Source organism: Elephantulus edwardii, unplaced genomic scaffold, assembly GCF_000299155.1.
Source record: "Elephantulus edwardii isolate Elephantulus edwardi_28Jun2011 unplaced genomic scaffold, EleEdw1.0 scaffold00016, whole genome shotgun sequence".
Classification (NCBI taxonomy): domain Eukaryota; kingdom Metazoa; phylum Chordata; class Mammalia; order Macroscelidea; family Macroscelididae; genus Elephantulus; species Elephantulus edwardii.
Genome location: NW_006399766.1, coordinates 10,542,597 through 10,552,003, shown reverse-complemented (window position 1 = coordinate 10,552,003; position 9,407 = coordinate 10,542,597).

The window sequence follows — 9,407 nt, the reverse complement described above, 5'->3', positions numbered from 1 at the left end:
GAAACTTTAGACACATAACCAAATACATTGAGTAGACCCTGTATCAAGTGAACCAACTAGAAAATATTTTTCCTAGTCATTTAAGGAAATGTGAACATGGTCTAAGAATTATATATAAGAGTTATATAGGAATTGTTATTAATTAGATGTTTTATAAACAATATGACATTGGAGCTATGGAAGAAAATGTATCATTTAGACATGTATAAGATTACCTAGAGGTGAAACATCCTGGACAGGGTTTAAAACTCTCAGCAAAAAGGGGGAAGATGAAACAAGTACGGTGAAATGTTGATGGCTGTGGCATCAGGAGCTTAAAAAACTTTTTTGTGTGTATATTTGGAAACATGCATAATAGAAAAATTAAATATAAACACAATCATCTAGGAGTCATTATATAGTGTCCTTTAAAAACAAACTCCATATGACCCAGCTATTCCGCTACTAGGAATGTACCCCAAGGAAATCAGAACAGAAACATAAATGGAGATTTGTATACCAATGTTCAAAGCAGCCTTATTCACCACAAGAACATGGAAATAGCTCAAACGTCCAACCACAACTGAATGCACTGAGGAATTGTGGTACATTCACACAATGGAATACTATGCAACACTCAGGAACAACAATTTTGAAAGATACTACATAACATGGGAGAGACTAGAGAGAATTATGCTGAGTGAACTGAGTCTCATAAGGACAAATACAGCATAAGATCATTATTGTTAAGAGAAGGATAACTAACTAGTACACATGTATAGGGACCCAAGGGAGGAAGGGGTTGAGGGAGCAGAGTGGTGAGGATTGGCAGGGGTGAAACCACTGAGTTGCATAATTTGGTGGGTAGAGGGAGGGGGTGACAGAAATGGGAAGGATTTGGTAGGGACTGAAAAAGACAAGGTAACAATGGGCAAGGTCCAATGGCCATTAATTTTATAAAACATAATGCATGGTGATAGGCATGTCAGAGGCAATAAGATTGGCTCGGGTTAGATCAGGGTTTAGGGTTGTTGTGCACAGTCACGGGCGACTCAAAGGCACATAACAACAAATGCATGGGAATGATTGTATGAAACACACTGGGAACGAAGAATAATACTGTGAAACACAATGTAAACAAGCAGTATAAAATAAAAATTAAAAAACTATACCTACAATACTTGAAAGGTTGTCATTTTTATTGTTTGTTTTTGTAGTTGTGATGGTGGCTGTGTGCTGGCCAGTTAGAACCAATCCTTAGCTGATCCTCCTACATTAGAGAAGACTGTCCATCCTTCTCCTGTAGAGCAGCTGGTGGAGGAGGCATCCTCATGTATAAAAGCACGAACTGAAAGCATGACTACATGTGCTCCAAGTAAAGAAGAGCATTTAGTATTCACAGATACAATGGAAGATAACTGTTCAAGGCTATCTTTAAAAGGAAGTAGCAAGGGGTGCTGAAAAGAGATACTAAGACCACTAAGAAGCAGAGGTACTACTCCAAGTTTAGGGACCTTAAGTATTACTGGGAGAAAGGATTCAAAGCAGATAAGCTGTTTGCCCTCCCCACTACAGAGAAGGAGCAGAGCAAACAAAATTTTACCCGGGATTGTTTCAGAGTGGAGAAAGGGAGGGTGGGAGAGGAGGAAGGCACCCTAACAGAAGATATTCAGTAAGGGGTAGACAATGGTGCTTAACCATAACAATGACAAAAAAAGAAGTCCAATGCATTGGAAAGAACAAGAGGCAGTTTTAGAATTTAGAAAACTTGAGGTGTTTCTTAAAGAGGGAAGTGGACTGTGCATAAAAAAGGCTAAGGAAAAAAAAGGATGAATGACATTTCAAGCATTCCAATAAGGCGTTGTTGGGTTAGTGGGACAATGTTCTGGAAAAGTGTTGGAAAGAGGGAGTGGGATAGAGGTAATCTTTCAGTTGTCTCATGAGTCATAGGCTCATGTGGCTTAGGAAAAAAGAAAGCATGATAAAAACTAGGAAGTCAGTATCTACAAGCAAGAGTCAAGTGACCACAATAGAGGGAACACTAGATAAGACTCAAGCCATTCACCTGGTGTGGGATCATCCATAGACAAGTGACCTCTCAGAGGTGCTGTTTCCTCTTGCTTTGCTTAATAACATCAAATACCTTCTGCACAGGACTGCTGTGGGGATGAGTTTACACAAAAGGGGAAAAGCTTGTAAATTATAAAGCATCATATTCACTTATAAGGCTGTTTCTTAGAGCTCTGGCAGCAAACGTAGGCTCAGAAGAACTAGCTCTTCTTTTGGGTTCTATTTCACAAGGCCATTAGAAATGATAAATAGCTACCCACCGCTGACAACTAGGGAGCTCTGACAGCAAAGTCCATAAAGAACCATGCTATTACTTAAAAGTGGTGCCTCTGTGGTGGTTCAAATCCACAAACAGGTCCAAGGGAGAAAGATGTACAGACTTCAAAAGCCAGCTGGAGGGTCAGCCATGAGTCAATTTGATAAAGAAGAGAGAGGTAACAAAGATAACAACATAGGTACCATGAAACAGAAGAAATATGGTAAACGTGTGACTAATATTCTTACCTATGACCAGGACACCGAAATTTTGTTGATGATGTGTATCCCAATTCAATAGCAATTTTAAAAATGTCATTTTCTGGTAGTCATTCCAGAACCTATTTTTAGCTGAAACTTAAATACAATAAAACTATCCACTGCCAACTTCCAGAAACGGCACAAGGTTGAAGAGACTTAAAATGGGATCACTAAGAATTCTGTATACATTAAAAGACTATAAACATAATACCACTATGTTTATGTTAAGAACTGAATCTGTAATGAAAAGCTTTCCTAACAAAGAAAACTCTAGGCCCATATGGTTTCACTGCTGAACTCTAACTTCCACTTAAAGAAATGTATATATAGCGCCAATCTTAACATAAATTCTTCTAGAGAACAGGAAAGTAGGTATATTTCCCACAATCACTTTACAAGGCTAGGATAAATTGGGGAGCTCTGGTGGCCTAGTGGTTATGTGCTGCACTGATAAGAAAGATCATCTGTTCAAATTCAACAGGAGCTCCATGGGAAAAAGATGCACAGGCTCTTCCCTTAAAGATCTGAGCTCTGATAGCACAGTCCTTAGGGAGTTGTGCTGATAACCCCAAGCCAGTGGCCTGGAGGCTTGAATCCACCAGCGGCTCTGCAGAAGTAATAGGGCCAGTCCCCTCTCACCCGATTTGCAGCCTCCAAGGACTCTCTGGAGAGTCTGCTATGAATTAATTCTAACACGAGGGCAATGAGTTAAAGAGGGTTTTTAAAGTATACATTTAATACCCCAACCTGACATGGACTGTAATAAAACATCAAACTGACAAAGTTCCCATGAATGAAGGAAAATGAAAAATTTCTAAGTAAATGAAAAAGAAAAAAAATATGTTACTGAAATGCAAACTTGATCTAGCATGGGGAAATAAAGCAGTGTAATTTTATTTGAGGAGAAAAAAAATCTTATCATTATATCAATAGCAATTAGCATATTTGATAAGACCTAACTGTCTATTCATAATATAAACTCATAGCAAATTGGAAACAAAATAAAAAGTTCTTTAGTTTGACAAAGTATTTGAGGGAAAAAGAGAAAACATTTCTTGGCAAAACGTTGAAAATTTTCCTTTTGAGAATGAGGACAAAACAACCAATATTAATCAAATTAATCAATATTAATTAAACTAAAATGAATATTAATAAAAACAAAACCATATTACCATTTCATATTGCTATTATAGCCAAAGGACTAACCAATAGAGTAAAAGAAATAAATAAAAGTATAATTTGAAAAAAAGAAACATTTTCTTTGAAGACGGTAAACTCAAAGATTAAAATTGCTAACAATAACATTTTTATAAATGATATGCAAAGTCCACTGTACTTTTATGAACAAACTGAAATTTTAAAAAACTAGCAAAAAAAATCTCAAAACCCGTGACTGTGTTTTTTAAGAAAATGGCAAACATCATGGAGAGAAAGTAAAGAGGATCTAAATAAATGGAGCCAAATTTCATGTTTATAATTATAAAACTTAGTACAAAGATGTCAGTGAAATCCCAGGGTGTGCATACATGTATTACAAAGGGGAAAAATGCTAAAATTCATACAAATGTGGAATGAGACAAAAACAGCCAAGATTCTTACAAAGAACAGCAAAATAGAAGAATCTGCTTTACTGAATGTGGCATTAGCTGAGAGGAGAACCAGATCAATGGAATAGAACAGAAAAGACAGAAACAGACTTATTTCAGTATTTTACTCTTGACAACAGTAGGGCTAAGACTTTTTGGGACAATGAGCTATTTATATGGGGGTGGGGAAATTGTCTTCTACCTCACACACACATAAAAAGTTTAGGCAAATGCTAGAGCTATGTATTAAAGGCACAACAATAAAGTTTTTTTTAAATTTTATTATTTTTGTGAGTGTACCGTCAAATCAGATCTGACTGGTACAGGAAGGAGATTGTCCCTCCTTCCCCAGCAGAGCATCTGGTGGATTTGAACCGTGCGCCTCTTGGATTGTAGTTTCAGCTCCTTGCCACTAGGCCACCAGAACTCCCCAACAATAAAGTTTTGATAAGAGAAACTATCTTAAAGACATAGGAGCAGGGAATAATTTTTAAAACTAGACTTAATAGCTAGTTTAAACAGGAAGGAAAATACTGACAAATCAGGCTGTATAAAAAAAATTGTTAACTGCTGGTTATAAAAAAAATACATTAAAAATGAAAAAGCATGTCACACAGTGGGAAAGGATATTTGCAACTGGCAAAATCCAGCAATATAGTAAAGTATTCCTACAAGCCAACAAGTAAAAAAAAAGGCAAGGAAGGACACCAAACATTTTTTTTTTAAAAATTTTACCCACTTTGAAAGAATTTGTGCTTCAGATCAAAGCACAAAGAGTTATGAAAGCACTAGCTCAGTTATGTGGAAAGTGTAGTTATAATGTGGATTCTTTTCTGAGATCCATAGGAAAAGAAAAGGTGCTGTCTGTGTGCCAAGGAGTCAGAATCAACTCATAGCTGAAAGCTCCAGTGAGTTTTCAGAGGCAGTTACTCACATTCAAGGGCAATGCCCATCCTTGTCCCTTGGTGTAGCTGGTGAATTCCAACTACAGGCCTTCAGGACTGCTGTGCAGCTTTCCCCCCACTAACCACCATTTTAAAAAAAAAAGCTAATCTTGTTTTGGTAAACCAGCTCTCTCCATTCTTTCTTTCCAGTCAGAACTCTAAGGACAACACTGATCGGCTCTATGTTAAGAAATCTTTCTGTACTCCAAGGTCGCAAAGACCTTCCCCAAACCCTGAGAATTGCCCATATATCCATCAATGTCAGAACGATAGTGATAAAAGCATAGCATGACCTGGAGAACTGCCTATAACTCCATCCAAGATAGAATGATTGTGATACCACCACAAAACGGCCTAGAGTAATGAGAATAAAGAGACTCAAATTCACAGTGCTGTTGTGGAACATATTTCAGATGTAAGAGTATAGGTTGTAGAATTCTATTTATAAAAAGAACAAAAAGAGGCAAAACTAATCTATGGTATTGAAAATGTTTGAGGAAGAAGGTGGTAAGCTGAAGGGAGCACGCACAAAAAGGAGTGTCTAAGGTGCTTGTCATGTTTACTTTCTTATCTGGGTGCAGATACACAAATGTGTACAGCTGAGGAAAATGAATTGAGCTGCTTACTAATGATAATGTCTATTTTTCTGCACATTAATTTATGTGCAGAACTTCACCAAAAAAATTCTCTTGAAGTGTGAAGGAAAGTTTTTAAATTGTTTACAAGTGTAAAGAATTTGAAGTCTACTGCTTTAGAGTAAAGGAGAAAAACAATTACCAAAAACGAAGATAACATGGTACATAAATAGAGAATTGCCAAAAGGTGAACCAGGATTTATGAGAGAGAAGCCGTGGGACCAGGGTTATCATTGCTGATGTCAGATGGGTCTTGGCTCAAAATAGAGAATACCAAAAGAGTATCTATTTGTGCTTTACTGACTATGCAAAGACATTTGACTTTGTGGATCATAACAAGCTGTGGCTGACACTGAGAAGAATGGGAATCCTAGAGCACTTCATTGTGCTCATACGAAACTAGGCATTTGTGCAAAGAGAGCAAGGGAACACCTACATGGTTTAATATTAAGAAGGGAGTGCATCAGGGGTATATTATCTTTCTGTACCTATTCAATCTATATGATGAACAAATTATTCAAGAAGCCAGACTGTATGAAAAGGAACGTGGAATCAGAATTGGAGGGAGACTCCTCAATAACCCACGTTATGCAGATGACAAAGCCTTGCCTGCTCAAAGTGAGGAAGACTTGAAGCACTTGCTGCAGAAGATCAAAGAATACAGCCTTCAGTATGGATTGCATCTCAATGTCAGGAAAATAAAGATTCTTACCACTGAACCTACAGGCAGCATTGTGACAGATGGAGAAAAGATTGAAACTGTCAACAACTTCACCTTACTGGGATCCACAGTTAACACCCTTGGTACCTGCAGTCAGGAAATCAGAAGACATATTGCACTGGAAAAGTCTGCAATTAGGGACCTCTCTAAACTACTGAGCAGTAATGATGCCAGCTTGAGGACTAAGGTGTGTCTGATTCAAGCCAAGGTCTTTTCTTATTACTTGCTATGCATCTGAAAGCTGGACAATGAATAATGATGACAGAAGAGTTGATGCTGTGGTGTTGGAGAAGAACACCGAACATCCCAAGGACTGCCAAAAGAACAAACAAATATATCTTGGAGAGGGTGCAGCCAGAGTGCTCTTTGGAGGCAAAGATAATGAGGATTTGCCTCAAATATTTCGGGCATGTTGCTAGGAGGGGCTATTCCTTGGAGAGGGACATAAAGCTCAGAAAGGATTGTCGCAATGGGCTCTAATGTGTCATGAAGTGTCAAGATGGCACAGTTCAAATCTGTTGTTCATAGCGCTGCTATGACTCCACAGCACCTAACAACAATATGGTAATTATTAAAGAAATGTCCATAAGGGTACCAAAAGAATGACTCTCAAATTTATAGTAACACTGCTTTTATAAAATTGTATTCTGTTATGTGTCATTAAGTCACTTGTGACTCATAGCAACCCTATGAAAAAACAGCTATGAACTCTGCTCTATCCTGAGCCAACCTTACTGTCTCCAACACACCTACACCCATTACTGCAGTCACTGAGTAAATTAATCTTGAGGGTCTCCACCTCCTGCATTGTCCCTCCACTCTCTCAAACATAATGTCCCTTTCCAAGGACTGGTCCCCTCCTTGCAACATGCCCGAAGTATGTGACACAAAGCTTCAGAATCCTTTCCTCCAAGGAGCAGCCAGGGTTCACCCTCTCCAAAACAAACTTGTTCTCCTAGCAGTCCATGATATCTTCAATACTCTTCTCCAACACCACCGCTCAAAGACATCAATTATCCCTCTATCATCTCTAGTCACTGTCCAGCTTTCTGATAAATAGCACGTTATTGTGAAGACCATGGCCTGGATCAGGCACACTTTAGTCTCCAGACTAACACTGCTGCTCTTCAGTACTCTGGAGATGTCCCTCATAGCAACAGGATAAACTTATTAATATCTAGATTTAGTGAATGAATGTAATTTTGAATCATAAAAATCCAATACAAACAACTTGATCTTGTAGGAGTTTTTTTTGTATGGTTTTTAAAATTTTATATTAGTTCACAAATTCTTTTTTTAAATTTATTTTATTATTTTTTGTGTGTGTACCATCAAATCATACCTGACTGGTACAGGAGGAGATTGTTCCTCCTTTTCCATTAGAGCATCTGGTGGATTTGAACTGCACATCTCTGGGACTGCAATGCAGCATCTTCCCACAAGGCCACCATAACTCCCTAGTTCACAAGTTCTTACACATTGTGTTTAGTTTATATACATTTAATTCCTATATTCACAATGTGTTTAATATTATCTTCTCATACATTGTGTTTCATAAAATTAATCACCATTGCTGCGTGTCCATCATTATCCCACCTTTTCAGGTCCCCACGAGGTCTTTCCTAATTTTGTCAATGCCTCACTCTGCCCACATAACTCTGTGCCCTCAAGATTTCCCTCTCCCCCCTCTCTTTCCTCCTTTGGACTTTTGTATATATCTTACTAGTAATCCTTCTATTTTTACAATAATGGTGGAATGCAGTATTTACCCTTAAGAGACTGCTTTAGTTCATTCAGTATTATGGTCTCCAACTTCTCCCATGCTATAGAGCACTTTTCCAAAATCATTGCTCCTGAGGATCTTGTAGGTTTTTATTAAATAAGAGGGTCTTTTCAATCTTACTAACAAATAGATTTACATATCTAGTGAAGCTAGTCAAACAAACTTGACAACTGAAGAAACCAAGGTCTTTAGCAGTTGGTGATACGGCCAAATCATAAGCAGTTTTAAACAAGTATAAATAATAAATGTCATTTCATTTCATCCTCTCCCAATTTTCTGTAAGCAGGAGGGGATTTACTACACTGAGTAAGCCTGTTTACTGACAGTGTCCCCCAATACACACCACACATATGCGGCAGAAACAAGCATTTTCAGCCTCATGTTACCAACTTAAAATTGCTTTCTTTCCCATCCATGACTAATAACCAAAAGCTATTTCTGTGGCAGAAAAGATAAGACTTTCTCAAAGTAAAGTTCATGATGTGCAACCAAATAGATAACTTTCTGTTTACATTAACTGATGGCTTTGACATCAAACTTAAGGCATGCATGATCCCTGAAATGATAAATGCACATGTCACATATGGTGTCCCTTAAAAAAGACTCTAAAAAATTAATTTAACCAGAAATAAAACCCAAAGGTTTTCTTAAAGCACATACTAACTACCAACATCATTATTCTACTTAAAATTAATTTGTTGCTATTAAATCAATCAAAACTATGCGAAGTACTAAAAAAAATGGTAATTCTGTCACTGTACTCTAATTACATATCCAAGAATATGAATGATGCATATTTTCCATATAACTTTACCATCTTTAAAAGGAAGAATGGCTTACGATTTAGAAGCAAAATTCATCAAAAGTGAACTAAGTATAATATGGGGAGGGGGATTGGTTTGGTTTTTTAAAAAATCATAATAATCCTTGATTCCAGGAGTGTTCTTTTCATGATCACTGGACGATAACCCTTTATTTCAAACTACAAAGTTCAGTGTCAAGATAATCTTTGGGTATGCCATATCCAGTGCCATCTGGCCTTTGAGGCTCTGCCAAAAAATGAAATGTAATTCAGAAAATGATTTATGGTCACAGGAACTTATTCACTCAGGAACTCTCAATGAGAAATATCCAAATAATTTTTTTTTATTAATTTCAATGAACATCTACAGA